A 15,410-nucleotide genomic window follows, 5' to 3' on the forward strand; every position below is an offset into this window, starting at 1 on the left:
TTATACTATTTAATCTAATGATTCATCACATGCTATTTCTTGGGTACTTGATATAGGATGTGGTTTTCACATTTGTTCTGATTTGCAGGGCCTAAGAAGAAATATGGATGTGGAGCATGGGAAGATAAGCTTGATCATGGGGAACAGAAGATTGTCGCCTGTCACCAAGATTGGAGTTTACTCTTTAGTGCTTAGTAATGGATTAGGAATAGATTTGAATAATTGTTGCTATTCGCCAGAAATAGAAAGAAACATCATTTCTTTTCATGGTTTGTATAGACAAGGATTAAGATATTCATTTGATAATGAAAAGGGTTCTATTAATGCTTATCTTAATGGTGTTTTCTATTTTGTAGCATTGCCTTGTAATGGAATATATGAAACTGTGATGGTTGTAGATAACTTAGGAAATGATGTGTTGCATATCGAATCTTCCAATAGTTTGGACAAAGCATGCTTGTGGCATTGTCGTCTAGGACATGTCAACAAGAAATGCATAGCTCAACTCCAAAAGGATGGAGTGTTGGAGTCATTCGACCTTAGGAACCATGACGTGTGTGAGTCTGGTTTACTTGGAAAGATGACGAAGTCAACCTTCACTGGTACTTGTGAATGGAGTGAGTGTTTATTGGATCTCATACACACCAACGTGTGGGGCCCTTTAGGTCCACCACAAGGGATGCGATCCGCTTCTATGTGACTTTCACCGATGATTATAACAAATATGGGTATATCTACTTAATCAAGCACAAGTCAGAAACCTTTGAAAAGTTCAAAGAGTTTAAACAAGAAGTGGAGAATCAGTTGGGAAGGAAAATCAAGATGCTTCGATCCGATCGAGGTTGAGAGTACCTAAGTCTTGCATTCCACGACCAACTCAAGGAATGTGGAATCGTTTCACAATTGATGCCACCTAGGACACCGCAGTTGAATGGTGTGGCTGAGAGGCGTAATCGAACCTTGCTAGACATGGTTCGTTCCATGATGAATCGTGCTTTGCTACCTATCTCATTCTGAGGGTCTGCCTTAGAGACTGCCACCCATATCCTTAACTTAGTCCCTACAAAGAAGGTCGCCAAAACACCTCACGAGATGTGGACAGGGAAAGCTCCCACTTTGGCACATATCAAGGTTTGGGGTTGCGAGGCTTTCCTAAGACGAGACATGACAAGCTTGAGCCTCAAAGTGAGCGGTGTATTTTCATCGGCTATCCATTAAAGACTTTTGGATATCTCTTATATAGACCGAGTGACAATGTTGTCTTTGTTGCGAGGAGAGAGGTTTTCCGATAGCGAGAACTCATAAGCCAAGCGGACAGTGGGAGGCAAATCGATCTTGAAGAGCTTCAAGAGTCGAGTGATGAAGGAACTGATGGGTTGTGAGCAAAACATCATTCCTATGGTGTACATGCAAACCCTAATAGCTTTTAGATCTAGTTTGTGTAATTAACATGCAATTGAATATCCAAAGCTATAAACCCTAGATCTAGCATACAATTAATCATATTAACATATGAAAGGGTTTTAGATCTTACCTTGATTGTTATGTAGCAATAACAATCTCAAATCCTCCTTGTAATGGCTTTGGAAAGCTTAGAGTCACAAGTGTCACTCCTCTAATGGCTCACAAATACCAAGAGCAAGAGGATGAAGAATGATGAGAGAGGAGGCACCCAAAAACGTGTAGAAACCCTAAGGAAACTCTTATCCACTATTTGGTGCTCTAGGGATCCTTAAATAGTGAGGCTATTAAGGTTATCTAACAAGGAAACCCTAATTTGAATGCTTAGGCCCCAAGCAACCCATGGACTCCCTCCTTTGAGGCCTAGGACGATTTCTAGTGGGTTTCCCCATAGAATTCGTCCACCCCTCTAATATGGAGTCCATTAGCCCAATATTCAACTATCATACAATTGACAGTTCTAGTCCCTTAAGTTTAATTTATGTCTTTTAGCCACAAAATTAATTCTTAATTAATTATTGAGTAATATTAATTAAACAATATGATTTCTCCTATAATATATTATTCTCATAATATATTAATAAATCATAATTAATCCTCTCTCTTCATAATTCATCCTATCAAGTTGCTTTGGTGAAGGCAACCCAAAAGGACCATGCATCATCGGGTCAAGTACATACCAAAATAGTTATGGACTTAGACACTAATCCAACAGTCTCCCATTTGGATAAGTCTAATAACTATTATGCATATGACTTCAGATCCTGATCCGTAATCGTAGCTTTCAAAATCCGTTGTCAACTCTGATCTTATCAGATACGCGTCCTTTAGATAAGGGATCATATATTCCTCCATTCTAGATATCGTATAGACTGAGACATGGATTTAAATCATTCTCTCTGTCTATGTGTTGTTTCCCGATTTCCGATTTATGACGACTGATAACAGACTACAATTGAACATGTTGGGTTGACGATTCGTTCAAGGGTTGCGTCTTTGGGCTCGGCTATTTGTTTATTTAATTTGTATTCCGGTTTGGGCCTGTCCAACCGAGAGCCCATTATGTTTATTATATAAGTATATGCTTGCATGCATATTAGGTTAAGGATTGATCTAGAGCATAACGATAGTATTTACAGATTTCTTTCATCCTTCTTGTAAACCTACCAATCCTCTACAGTTGATGTTCTTAATCGAGCTCTTCTGAGGATTTTGTTTTAATCATTTGACACGTTTGATTCACTCTTGCCTTGTTCTTATTTTCGTGTTCTTGCTGTTTTATATTTACTTACCTGTTTAAGATCTAATCGATCTTCAAAGATTAAAGTTTTAATCTCATCAATTGGTATCAGAGCAGGAGGCTGTGTAATCGATACACATCTTTTCTGTGAAAAGATTTGAATTAGGGTTTTTCCGCAACTACCGATATTTATTGAGCCGTCATCTCATTATTGACGTATCTTGATATTTATTGTTTTGCCCTAATCTGCTTTATTACAAGTCTGATCTTTGAACAGGTTTTTCGATCATAATGGATGAGTCGTAATCAAATCCTATCAATATTTCCAACAGCATCGGTTCAACCACAAAGATTCCAATCCTATATACCCATGACTATGAAGTCTGGGCGCATCACTTTGAAGACTACGTGATAGGATCTGAGGATAATGGATACCTCATATGGGAAGCTATCATTAATGGACCTTTTTCTCATTCTGCAACGTCCAGGATTATCAAAACTCAAAAGGAGTACAATGATCTGCTGAAGGATGTTAAAGATATTGCACAAGATGAAAAGGATAAATTCCAGTGCAATATCAAGGCGTTAAGATTGATAAGATTCGCCCTTCAGTCCGACACCTTCAGGTTTGTCAGCTCATGCACGACGGCAAAGGAAGTTTGGGATAGACTTCACGAACTGTACTCTACAGACGAGGATCTTGAACATTCTATCCAAACCTTGCTCTTTTCTGAGTTTGGAGAATTCAGGCAAGGAGCAGAAGAAACAGTGACCCAGACGTTCGATCGCTTTAATCATCTTCTCAGCAGGATGATCAAACATGACATCGAAAGGAAGCTTATCGAGCAGAAGGTTACATTCTTAAATGGTCTGAGGTCTGAATGGAGAGCAGTGGTGTCTACAGTCAAAGCCCATGAGCAGTTTAAATCATATTCTTTGGCGAAACTGGTGGGTATTCTCAAGTCCCAGGAGAAGATTGTACTGCAGGAGAAGAACGTTGTTTCAAGCCTTGGTTCGCTGGCCCTCCTGTCAAAAAGTAAAGCTGTGATGGAGGATGAAGACCTTAACTTGGAGGAGTATGACCTCACGTCTGAGGATTATGCTATGATGGTGTCTAACCCCAAGAGGTTCATAAAGAAGAGATTCCCCAGCAATAAAAACCGAAAATGGCAGGGGAGTTATAGTTCAGAAAAAGTTAACAATGAACCGAAGGTTGAAGAGCCCAAGAAGGAACCGAAGGTGGATGGTGATTCTGGAGTAAGCTGTTACTACTGTGGTGGGAAAAACCACTATGCTAAAGATTGTGTCCTTAAAAAGATGGCTGAAAAGGATGATGAAAAGGATGAGGAAGCTGTGCTGCAGAAAAGGCTCGATGAGATGAGAAAGAAGAAGTCTACCGCTAACCCTTCCATGAATGCTCTTATTGTGCAGGGTTCGGTTGCTGATGACGAGTTCGGTAGCGTGGAAGTTTGGTCTACCGACTCAGAAGACGATGAAGTGAGGAAGCCTACTCATGGAAAGGCTTATGTGGCAAAGGAGGAGAGCAGTGGAGGAAGATGCTTCATGGTGTCTGATGTATCTCAGATGAGGGGATACAACACTGATGGTTGAAGCAATGAACCGAAGGGGCAGGAGGACATGTGCTTTACAGCCAAACCACTCAGCCAGCAGTTCAATGAGCTTGATGAACTGATAAAGAAGGTACAATCGGTTTTCATTTCATTTAAAGTACCACAATCCTCATATTAGAAAGAACTAAAAAAATGTTAATACAAGAATTTCTCATCTAGATAGTAGCTTAACTCAAACTCGACTCACCAATTCTAACCTAACTGATCAATTAAGCAGGGTGTCTTCGAAGAGTGAGGAGCGGCGCATGTGGATCGAGTTGAAGGAGTTTGAATTAGTTAAAATTAAAGACGTAAACATTTATTTACAAAGAGACAATTTAAAGTTGTTAAAACAGCGGAATGTTTTTTGTTTAATTGCAAAACGTCTTTATTCTAATATTACTCAGCTTCACTTGGACTGTGAAATAGGCCAAAAGATCCATCGCATGATTTTGCCCTTCCTTGAGTTTAAGGAGGATGAAATTGATGCCGAAGCTTATAACTGTGAGAGTGTGATATCATCTGACGATGTCAATCCGACCTACATGTATGGACTGGACAAAATTGAGTCCTTCATTAAATCCAAGGACCACAAGGACATGCTTAAAAACCTTTTGGATGAAAATGATAGACTTAAAATGAGAACCGAAACCATACAAAAATTTGATTCTTTAAACGCCAACGTAAGCTCAGAAAACAAAATTGATGTTGAAAATGCATCTGAGCTTAACGAGGACGACAACATGAGTGAAATTTCTGTAGAGGACACGGTTGACTGCTCAGAATTTGTAAAAAGCGAACCTAAAAACCACAAGAATCTAATTTCTGAAAATTCAGTGGAGTTCGCTCGATTGTCCCAACAAAAGTCCCCGATCTTAGCAGAGAAAGCAGTTGTGTATCAAAAGGTCAGGACCACTCCAAATCAAGTATACAAGGTCACTGGAGTAACCGAACATCAGACGGATGAACTCACAGCTATTGTAAACGAAGACAATGCTGATGGCTGTGATGAGTACTTCTGGTCAGCTCCAATAGATAATGCAAACGAAACGGTAGGCTTATCAGAAAGAACCTCTTGGATGAGTAAAGGTAGATACATACCTGAACCCTTGAACAAGCCAGATAATTTCGATGAGCCAAGCACCAGTGGTACGAAAGACATTCCTCAGGAGAATGAAAGTTCGGCAAAAGCAGACGTTCCCTCTACTTCCTCAGTTCAAAGTGAAACTCATACAGTTCAAAATGAACCAGCCAAGGAGAAACCGAAAATGAAAGCTAATATTCATCATCAACCGAAGCAGATGAGGAATAAGAAACGTGAAAGGAACCAAAGATACAGGAAGAATCTCTCTGAAAGGAGGCAATTCTGGCAATCCCAGAATGCATACTTCTCACATCAAGACAAGAATCTGAAGTATGAAAACAATCCTGTCGGAAAGCCTGAGAGCCACAACAACCGAAAGCAAAGGTTCGGTTCTGAGAATGACTTCAACCGAAAGCAAAGGTTCGGTTCAAAGAACGATTCCAACCGAAAGCAAAGGTTCGGTTCTGAAGTCAGAAGAGATCAAAACTCTAAGGTCAGTCCCTCCAATGATCAAAAGCAAAAGGGTCACCTAGAGTCTCCAGCCAAGAAGTCCTCTCAATCGAAACCCACTCCTTCTAGTTCATCTAATTCTTCTACTTCCACCAATTCATCTCCATTTTGCTCTAAAGCTCATTCTGTTCATTCTCAAAAATCTCATTCATCGGCTGAACAAAAGGGCAAACAGAAGGTTTCTACATCCACACCAGTGTCTAAACCGACCGCACCCAATCCTAATAAAATAAAAGTTTTTACCATTAAAAAGAAAGATGAAACAACACTTATAAAACGAACATATCTTGTTGACATCTCTCTTACTGTTCCTGTTCCCATGAAAAGCTCACGTTGACCCAAGAAACTTTGGGTTCCTAAATCTGCTTAATTTTTGCAGGTTATAAGTGACGAGCAGTTTGACGAAGAATGGTACATCGATAGTGGCTGCTCACGTCACATGACAGGGAGGAAAGAGGAGCTCAGGGAATACAGATCTCTTACAAATGGTGGCAATGTCAAGTTTGGAAACAATTCTTTCGGCACCATAAAGGGATACAGAATGATAACTAATGGTGATTTCACTATAAGGAAGGTGGCTTATGTGGAAGGACTCCAACACAACCTCATCAGTGTATCTCAGCTTGTTGGAGGTACAGGTCTCAAAGTCTCATTCGATGATGAAGGTTTTGAAATTATTGAGAAAAAGACAAAGAAAGTAATTCTCAAGTCGGAGCGAAAGGGTGAAATGTTTCCTCTAAACCTTAAACCCATCAAAGGAAACCCAACTATATGCTTGTTATCAAAAGCTCAATCTGACGAAAGCTGGTTGTGGCACCGAAGACTGTCTCATCTCAACTTTAAAGATATCAACCGACTTGTCACTGGAGGTCATGTTAGGGGTCTTCCATTGCTCAAGTTCGATAGAGATCATTTGTGTGCTGCATGCGAAATGGGGAAGCAGAGTCGTCAAAGTCATCCATCTGTAATTAACACAAAAGTTGTTGAACCACTCGAATTACTTCATATTGATTTGTGTGGTCCTTCATCTATCGAAAGCATCGGTGGTAGCAAGTATATTCTTGTTATTGTTGATGACTTTTCACGATTTACATGGGTGTTCTTTCTAAAGCTCAAATCTGAAGCGACTCATAAGCTGAAAATGTTTATCAAGCAAATTGAAGTACAGCTCAAGAAGGTCGTTCGCAACATCAGGAGCGACAATGGTCTGGAATTCAAAAATAGGGAATTTGAAGAATTTCTAGCAGAAAAGGGAATAAGTCACAACTTCTCAGCTCCTTACACACCTCAACAGAACGGAATAGTCGAAAGACGAAACCGATCTTTGTGTGAAGCTGCCCGAACTATGCTAAGTTTCGCTTCCTTACCTCTTTATTTTTGGGCTGATGCTATTTCTGCTGCTTGTTTTACACATAACAGGTCCTATCTCAACAAGCGATTCACGCTCACACCTTATGAGATACTAAACAACAGAAAGCCCAATATGAAATTTTTCCATGTATTCGGCTCACGGTGTTTCATCTTTAACTCTAAAGAACACCGCAACAAGTTCGATGTCAAAGCCGACGAGGGAATCTTTCTGGGCTACTCTCTCACATCCAAAGCATACAGAGTCCTAAACAAGCGTTCAAGAAAAATTGAAGAGACATATTACGTGACCTTTGACGATAGCTATGTCAAAAAGCTACAAGCCAAAGAAGACACCGCTGGGGAAATCTTTCCTCAAACTGGCCAAGTCACAGTCTCGATCGCTAATCTATACGAGAAATTTCTGGAGCTCGTTGACGAGCCAGAGAAAGCTTCTCTCTCAGAAGCAGGTGCAGCAGACAACAAGGTAGACCACATGAAGCAAATTGTCGAAGAAGCTGCCAGGAGAATGAATGAAGGAGGATCGACTTCTGATGAACCTCCATCCAACGATGGTTCAGTCGAGGGGGAGCCAAGCTCACAAGTCGAGGGGGAGCCAAGCTCACATGTCGAGGGGGAGCCAAGCTCTACAACTGCAACCGAAAGTGCTTCTCCAACTGAAAGTGCTTCTCCAACCGAAAGTGCTTCTCCAACCGAAGGTGCATCAACGCCTGCAAGTCCAGTATCACAAGAAACCTCTGAACCTCAAGTTTCTCAAAGCTCATCAATCGAGGGGGAGCATGATGATATGACGCTTGACTACGATAGCCAGTCCGAGCCAGAAGAAATGATCAATGCTGAACTAGACCCAACCTTTGATCCAAATTATCCTCCTCTTACCAAATGGACCAGAGATCATCCTATCTCTCAAGTGGTTGGTGATGTCTCTGAAAAGGTTCTGACCCGATCACAACTGAAGGCAAAACACACATCCTTATTTTCAAAGGTTGAGTTTTGTATGTTTAACTCATTCGTATCAAAAGTTGAACCGAAGACATTTAACACTGCCCTTGATCACTCTGATTGGGTTCAAGCAATGCAAGACGAACTGAACGAATTTGAAAGGAACAAAGTCTGGCGCCTCATTCCAACTCCTCCAGATGCTTCGGTTATTGGTCTCAAATGGGTCTTTAGGAACAAATTGGACAAGGAAGGGAATGTTATAAGGAACAAAGCTCGTATGGTAGTAAAGGGATACTGTCAGGAGGAAGGGATTGATTATGAAGAGACTTTCGCTCCTGTAGCTAGGCTGGAATCTGTAAGAATATTTCTTGCTTATGCTGCCCACAAAAACTTTGAAGTTTTCCAAATGGACGTCAAGTGTGCATTTCTTAATGGAGAACTCGAAGAAACCGTGTATGTGGAGTAACCTCCTGGGTTCGTGAACGAAAAGTATCCAAATCATTGCTATATTCTGGATAAAGCTGTGTATGGCCTCAAACAAGCTCCGAGAGCCTGGTATGAAACGCTAACTAAATTCTTAAAGATGTCTAAATTCAAACAAGGTTCGGTTGACCCAACCTTCTTTCGCAAAAAGGAAGGTAACCACCTTATGATAGTTCAAATTTATGTCGATGACATTATCTTTGGCTCTACGAATCCCAGCTTAACAGCTGAATTCAGAAAGATGATGGAGACTAAATTTGAAATGAGCTCAATGGGTCCTATTAATTTTTTCCTTGGTTTAAATATTAGACAGGGACCCGAAGGCATCTTTATCAATCAGGAAGCTTACACGAAGTCTCTCCTAGCAAAGTTTGGTATGATGGGAGACTCCAAAGTCAAAGTCCCAATGGCATTCGGCACCAAGCTAACTCCATCCCTAGACAAACCGGCTGTTGATATCACGCTCTATCGTCAAATGATAGGCTCACTAATGTATCTTACTGCTAGCAGGCCTGACATCATGTTTTCTGTGTGTTATTGTGCTCGATTTCAGGCAAACCCACGCGAACCTCACATGCTTGCAGTGAAGAACATTTTACGCTATCTCAAGCGAACCACCTCCTTAGATCTATGGTATCCTTCCAACTCAGGCTTCTTCGTTCAAGCCTATTCAGATGCTGACCTTGGAGGATGTGGACTCGACAGAAAAAGCACCACTGGTGGCTATCAATTCCTTGACGGGAAGTTGGTCAGCTGGCAATCCAAGAAACAAACGTGTGTGTCGTTGTCTACTGCCGAAGCGGAATACATAGCCGCTGCATCCTGCAACTCTCAAGTGATTTGGATCCAGAGTCAACTTCGAGACTATGGACTCAATATGAAGAAGATCCCACTATATTGTGACTCAGAAAGTGCAATTAGGATCTGTCATAACCCGGTGCAACACTTTAAAACCAAACACATAGCACTGAGGTATCACTTCATCAAAGATCACGTGGAAGATGGAAACGTCGAAGTTCACTTCGTAAGAACTACTGATCAACTGGCTGACGTCTTTACCAAAGCTCTTCCTGAAGCATCATTCAACGGAATACTGCAAGGGCTAGGTATGATGGAATCAGAGTCAGTACCTCACACTACCTCTCAACCTCAAACGTAAGAAGCGAAATTGACCGAACGCTCAGGTTCGGTTAAATAATCTGACTCGCTCATCACCACAAAGGTAGTTTTCTTGATTGTATATGTCTTGTACAAAGTTGTTTATCTTATTGTTAAAAGTATTTTCTGATTGAATGTCTAAATTCCTTGGTTTCTTAAAATTTTCCAAACCCGAAACCTACCGAAGGTTCGGGTTCGGTTTTTCAAAATTTTCTGGAACCGAAACCAACCGAACGCTCGGGTTCGGTTTTTCAAAATTTTTCCAACCGAACGTTCGGGTTCGGTTTTTCAAATTTTTTCCAAAGTTTTTTTTTACTCTTTCTTAGTCTTATTTTTTTTCTTACATATTTTTTTTTATTATTTTTCATTTTTTTTAATATATCTAAAAAAAAACTCCAAAAATATTTTTCTCTTTTATTTTTTTTGTGTGTTCGTTCGTTTATGGGTGTATAATTGTTGGATTACTTAAGTGTCCCTAGAAGCATGCTGCTGTATGTGTCCCAAGCCTCATAAGATTTTGAATAATAGCCTTCATGACCTGGTATAAACAAACCTTGTCTTCCCAATAAGGCTACCACATTTATTCTAATCGTGAGCTACCTCACTCTCTTCTCACATGAGTTAAGAGTTTTCTGCTTGGTCCTTCTTTTCGCAGCAGAGGTACTTTAATTTCTTACACCATCTCCATTACATTTCTCCATTACATTCGTTTCATCAATGTAACCCTTGAGACTCTCAGAAATTCCCACTGAGGTTTATGGTTACACAACATCTGTGTTTATGATCTTAGTTTCGTGTCACTACGAGCTGAGTGAAACCCAAAATTCAACACCAAATCTGAATTGACGGTGATCAATTAATTTGCTCAAGTTTTCACCAAAGAATTGACGAATATACCTTCATGAAATCTCAAATTTTATTTTGTGTGATTCCTATGAAATTGTTAAACACCATAACATTTCTTCCCTTGGGATCCAGTTTTTATTTTTTTGAGATTTTATATTTTCCAAGCCAATTTAATATTAATTCCCACCTACTTGTTCAATAGACTACACCGGTCTCACAAGTACTTTATTCACATTCTTTCTTATTTCTAGATTAGAATTGTTGAATCAAAGCGAAAGCCACCCTTAAGTAGCCTAATTAAAAGAAGCCTTTCAACATTTATTAATAAGTGTTTGATCGTTATTCAACGGGAATCCACATTAACACTTTAAGGTCTCTCTTGACCTTGAAGGAAGAGATTCGTGCCCGGGATCATTTGTTTCGTGTCATTATTGACATCACAGTCATTCCTAAAAAGAGTTGCTTTATTTCTTTTCTTTTTACACTCTTAGCACGAAAATCTTTGATTTTCCAAAAATCCGGTACTAATTAATTTCAGGCTGATTTATTGCATTGGTGATTAATTATCGTGGTCAACAATCATCCACGTGGGCCATTTATTCAAAAGATGCGATTCAAAAAGATAAGACGAAGGGTTGCTGACTCAGGCGGGAAATAAAAGGATTGAATTTCAACCGGTGGTAAAAAGGGGCGCGTGTGAATTTGAAATGTCCACTCTTTTACTGACAAAGTGGACGCGTGTGCGAATTTCAAGCGACTCCTCTCTGGCATTTAAAGGCGCGTGAGGATTTGAAACGGTTTGTTCTGAAACGACGCTTGTTGGGCGGTGTGATCCTAGGAATCTGACACTCTCTCTCCTACGTGATCATCGCATGCCTTAACTGTCACGCATAGAAGATTTGAACATATTTTTCTCTCTCCTTACAATCACTATAAAAGGCAGTCTCCACTCCCATTTACCTCTTTACTGCCTCCGAAATATCAAAAGAACAAAAACTCCCAAAAGCTTTCCTGTTCATCATCTTCTTCAATCTTCAACAATGGCAGAATCATCCTCAGTCCATGCTACCTTACACATCCTTCCTATTCATCCACAACAATGCTTGGTGATCGATCTAAATCCTCTGGCGTACGACTCTTACATGTCGCCGATCATCGAGTGCCTGAAGTACTCCCAAATCGCTCCAGCTCTCTCCAGGATTGAGTCTGTGCCAATGGTGGTTCTCTCGCAGGTGTATGCGACTGCCTATTACGGCAAAGCAGTCGAGCGGGTGTTCTTCGAGGTTGCTGATCACAAGACCTCTATTTCTCGACAGCGATTTGGTACTTTGCTTGGTTTGGCTGCTGACCCATCGAGAATTAATCCGGAGACGATTCCGATTGGGCATCTTTACAACATGTTCTATAACATGGGGTACACGGAGGCGCTCGTCTCTGTCGCAAAGTTCAAGAAATCCTGCTTGCCGCCGCCGTGGAACGACATGTTCACAGTCCTCTTCAAGGGCTTGTCTGAACGGAGCTCAGGATCCGATGGTGCTAGTCGACTGTTCTTGTCGATTATGTACGCAGTTTACAACGGAGTCAACCTAGACTTTGGGTTGGTCCTCTGGCAACAGCTCATCCAGAGCCTTTCGTCTTCATCACGACATTCTGAGGTGTCGTTTGCCCGGTTCTGGATTATTATCACCAAATGGGCGATGGATAAGTTGGATATTCCCACTGCTGCTGGTGCAGTGATGTCTTCGGTCGGTACTTTTCATACCACCAAGATAATAAACATCCAGGTTCTCTTTCATTGGCTCTATTCCGGAGACAATGTATGGCGACGTCCCATCCGACAGCAGGATCATCCGGACGATCAAAGAGTTCAAGGCATCTGGTCCTAGGGAACTTACACCGGAAATGCTAAAGTCCATCCATGATGCTGACAAACCGGTGCCCAGGGGCAAAAAGGCGGACAAAGGGAAGCAAGCGACCAAAGCTCCTAAGGGTCCTTCTCCCAAGAAGAGGAAACAGACAAAAGCTGCACAGTCCCCACAGCCGAAGAGGAGGAAGACTCAACCGAAGCGCAAGCTTGTTATTCCCTCTTCTTCGAGTGACTCTGAAGGCGAGAGTTCGGACTCGGACGGCTCTCAAAGAGGCGAAACCCCTCCAAGAGGCAACACCCCACCCCGATCTCCTACCCCAGATATGGAAATCCACAACTCACCCATTCCTTCACCCACTCAAACCATTCCTACTTCCATTCCCACCATAAACCCCACTACCACTATTCCTCCAACATCTTTCCCTATACCACCACCCATTTTCACAACTGCAACCGAAACACCACCTGTAACCGAAACCCCACCCGTAACCAAACCACCTCAAACCGAAACCCATACAACCGAACCTACCCACACTCAACCACCACCCGAAACTACCCCACCCCACACTCAACCTGAATCCACAAAATCTACAACACCCCCAGCTTCACCACCCCAACCATCTCCAGATCATGCCTCTGATGGAGATAACCCGTTCCTTGGCGGTGATAACATGACCTTCGATTCGGTCTATTTTAGTCCGTTTCAGGTTGAGAGTGATGAAGAGGATGATGCTCCAGTGACAAAGAAGCATCTTAAGGAGCTCAATGAGAAGGTTGACTTACTTCTCGCCTCATTTTCCAACCAACAGTCCTCTGTATCTGAAGCTGCACTTCAGAAGATTGTTGATGCCTTCTCCAGGGCTCAACATGATTCGGTAGCCTCAACCACTGCCGCCATCGACGCCTCTACCAAAGCCTGTGAGGCTGCAACCGCAAAAGTCGATAAACTATTCAACGACGCCTCATCCCTGTTTAAGTCCTTACAGGAGAGTGCGGATTCTACCAAGACAACTTTGGAACCGATTGTTCAGCAATTGGCAAAGTTCGTCTCAACGGAGTTGACCTCGTTCGCCAACCTTCGCCAATCAATATGCGATGACAACTCGGCCCTTCGTGCCTCCATTGATGAGCGCCTAGCTAAGCTTCAGGAGGATCTCGCAGCTGAGAACTCATTGATGGACGTTCTGGCAAGCAAAACTACCGCCCTAAAGGTCAAGAGCACTCAGCTATCAAACTCTCAACAACAGCTTGAAGCTCTTCGATCCGAAAGGGAGGTCATCAAGACATGTGTTTCGGATGTACACGCTGCCTTATCAAACATCCTAGAAGCACACGATCCAATTCTAAACCATTCGGTGAGGCGAACCCTTGCTGAAAAGCTTTCTCCTGCCATGGACCTTCTCAGCAAAATCGAAGGCTTACCTAGTTTCGTGTCCAATCCGAAACAAGGGGGAGAAGAGAAGAAGACTGGATCGAAACCACCTCCTTCCTCCAAAGCTACTCACACAACCGAACCACCTCCGACTGGTCAAGCTTCGGGTTCGGGTGTGAAAGACAAAGGGAAAAACATAGCTGAGGAAGAAGATGAAGATGAAGATAAAGAAACCATTGCTGACATGTTGAAACGAAAGAACAGTCGCAATGCTGATGAAGATGTTAATCGTGTGGCGCGAGAGGCTGAAGAAGCCGAACGCAAGCAGAAGGAAGCCAACGATCTACGCGAGAGCAGGAAGAATCTCTTCCCTGCCTGGACTCGGGAGCGAATGATCAAAGAGGCCATAGACACTCCCAACATCTTATGGCTCGAGCCGGTGATGTCGTTCGACTGCAATAATTCTGTCGATTCGCAGTTCGACATGCCGTTGACTCGAAAGGCGTTTATCTTCCACGCCTTCTCAAATATTTATGAAGTCCCTCATCCGAACCCTGAGGTTGATAGGGAGCTCATCGACTTCTATCTGAAGGCTGCTCGTCCTCAGTATCTAACTTGGAGCGCCCAGAAGATAGTGAACGTCCGGGTACTGAAGCCTTACACCGAAGGTAGATTCATTAATGTTCGGTTCAAGGTGATTCGAGGATCTGCAAGAACTGCACATCATATCTCCCTGACAGATCTACCGAACTTAAATCCTCATGATTGGATTGTTTTGCATAACATCCTCTTGACAAATGAAGCTGAATATGTTCCGATCATAGACCATCTCAAGAGGATGATTGTCTGTTATATCATGGAGGTAGCCCTTATGGATCAGGAGGTAGCCACTGTCTTCAAGAAGAAACCGAAGATAGCTCCTGTGGGATCGGAAAGTGATCTCAATCAGATGAAAATGGGCATGATCGACCCGAGACGCAATTCGGTTATGTTCACTAGAGCAGAAGGACAGAAATGTCTCTTTGCTTTAGCTGACAAACATCTTTACACCACTACTTGTCTAGAGCACGTGTTGTCGATCGTTCGAAGGTGTAAAGAGAATGCAGCGGATGATGTTAAGTACTTCAATGACATGATCCAGTGGTACATCAGGTTTAGGCAGACGATTCTGGCTCTTATCTCTCGTCTGTTTAACACCATGAAGAAGAAGGTACCTGCCTCCGCTGCTGGCCCAAGTAACAAGTGAAGATCTCGCTCTAATTGATGCAAAGGGGGAGATTGTTGGGTTGACGATTCATTCAAGGGTTGCGTCTTTGGGCTCGGCTATTTGTTTATTTAATTTGTATTCCGGTTTGGGCCTGTCCAACCGAGAGCCCATTATGTTTATTATATAAGTATATGCTTGCATGCATATTAGGTTAAGGATTGATCTAGAGCATAACGATAGTATTTACAGATTTCTTTGATCC

Source organism: Lactuca sativa, chromosome 4 (assembly GCF_002870075.4).
Source record: "Lactuca sativa cultivar Salinas chromosome 4, Lsat_Salinas_v11, whole genome shotgun sequence".
In the NCBI taxonomy this organism is placed as follows: domain Eukaryota; kingdom Viridiplantae; phylum Streptophyta; class Magnoliopsida; order Asterales; family Asteraceae; genus Lactuca; species Lactuca sativa.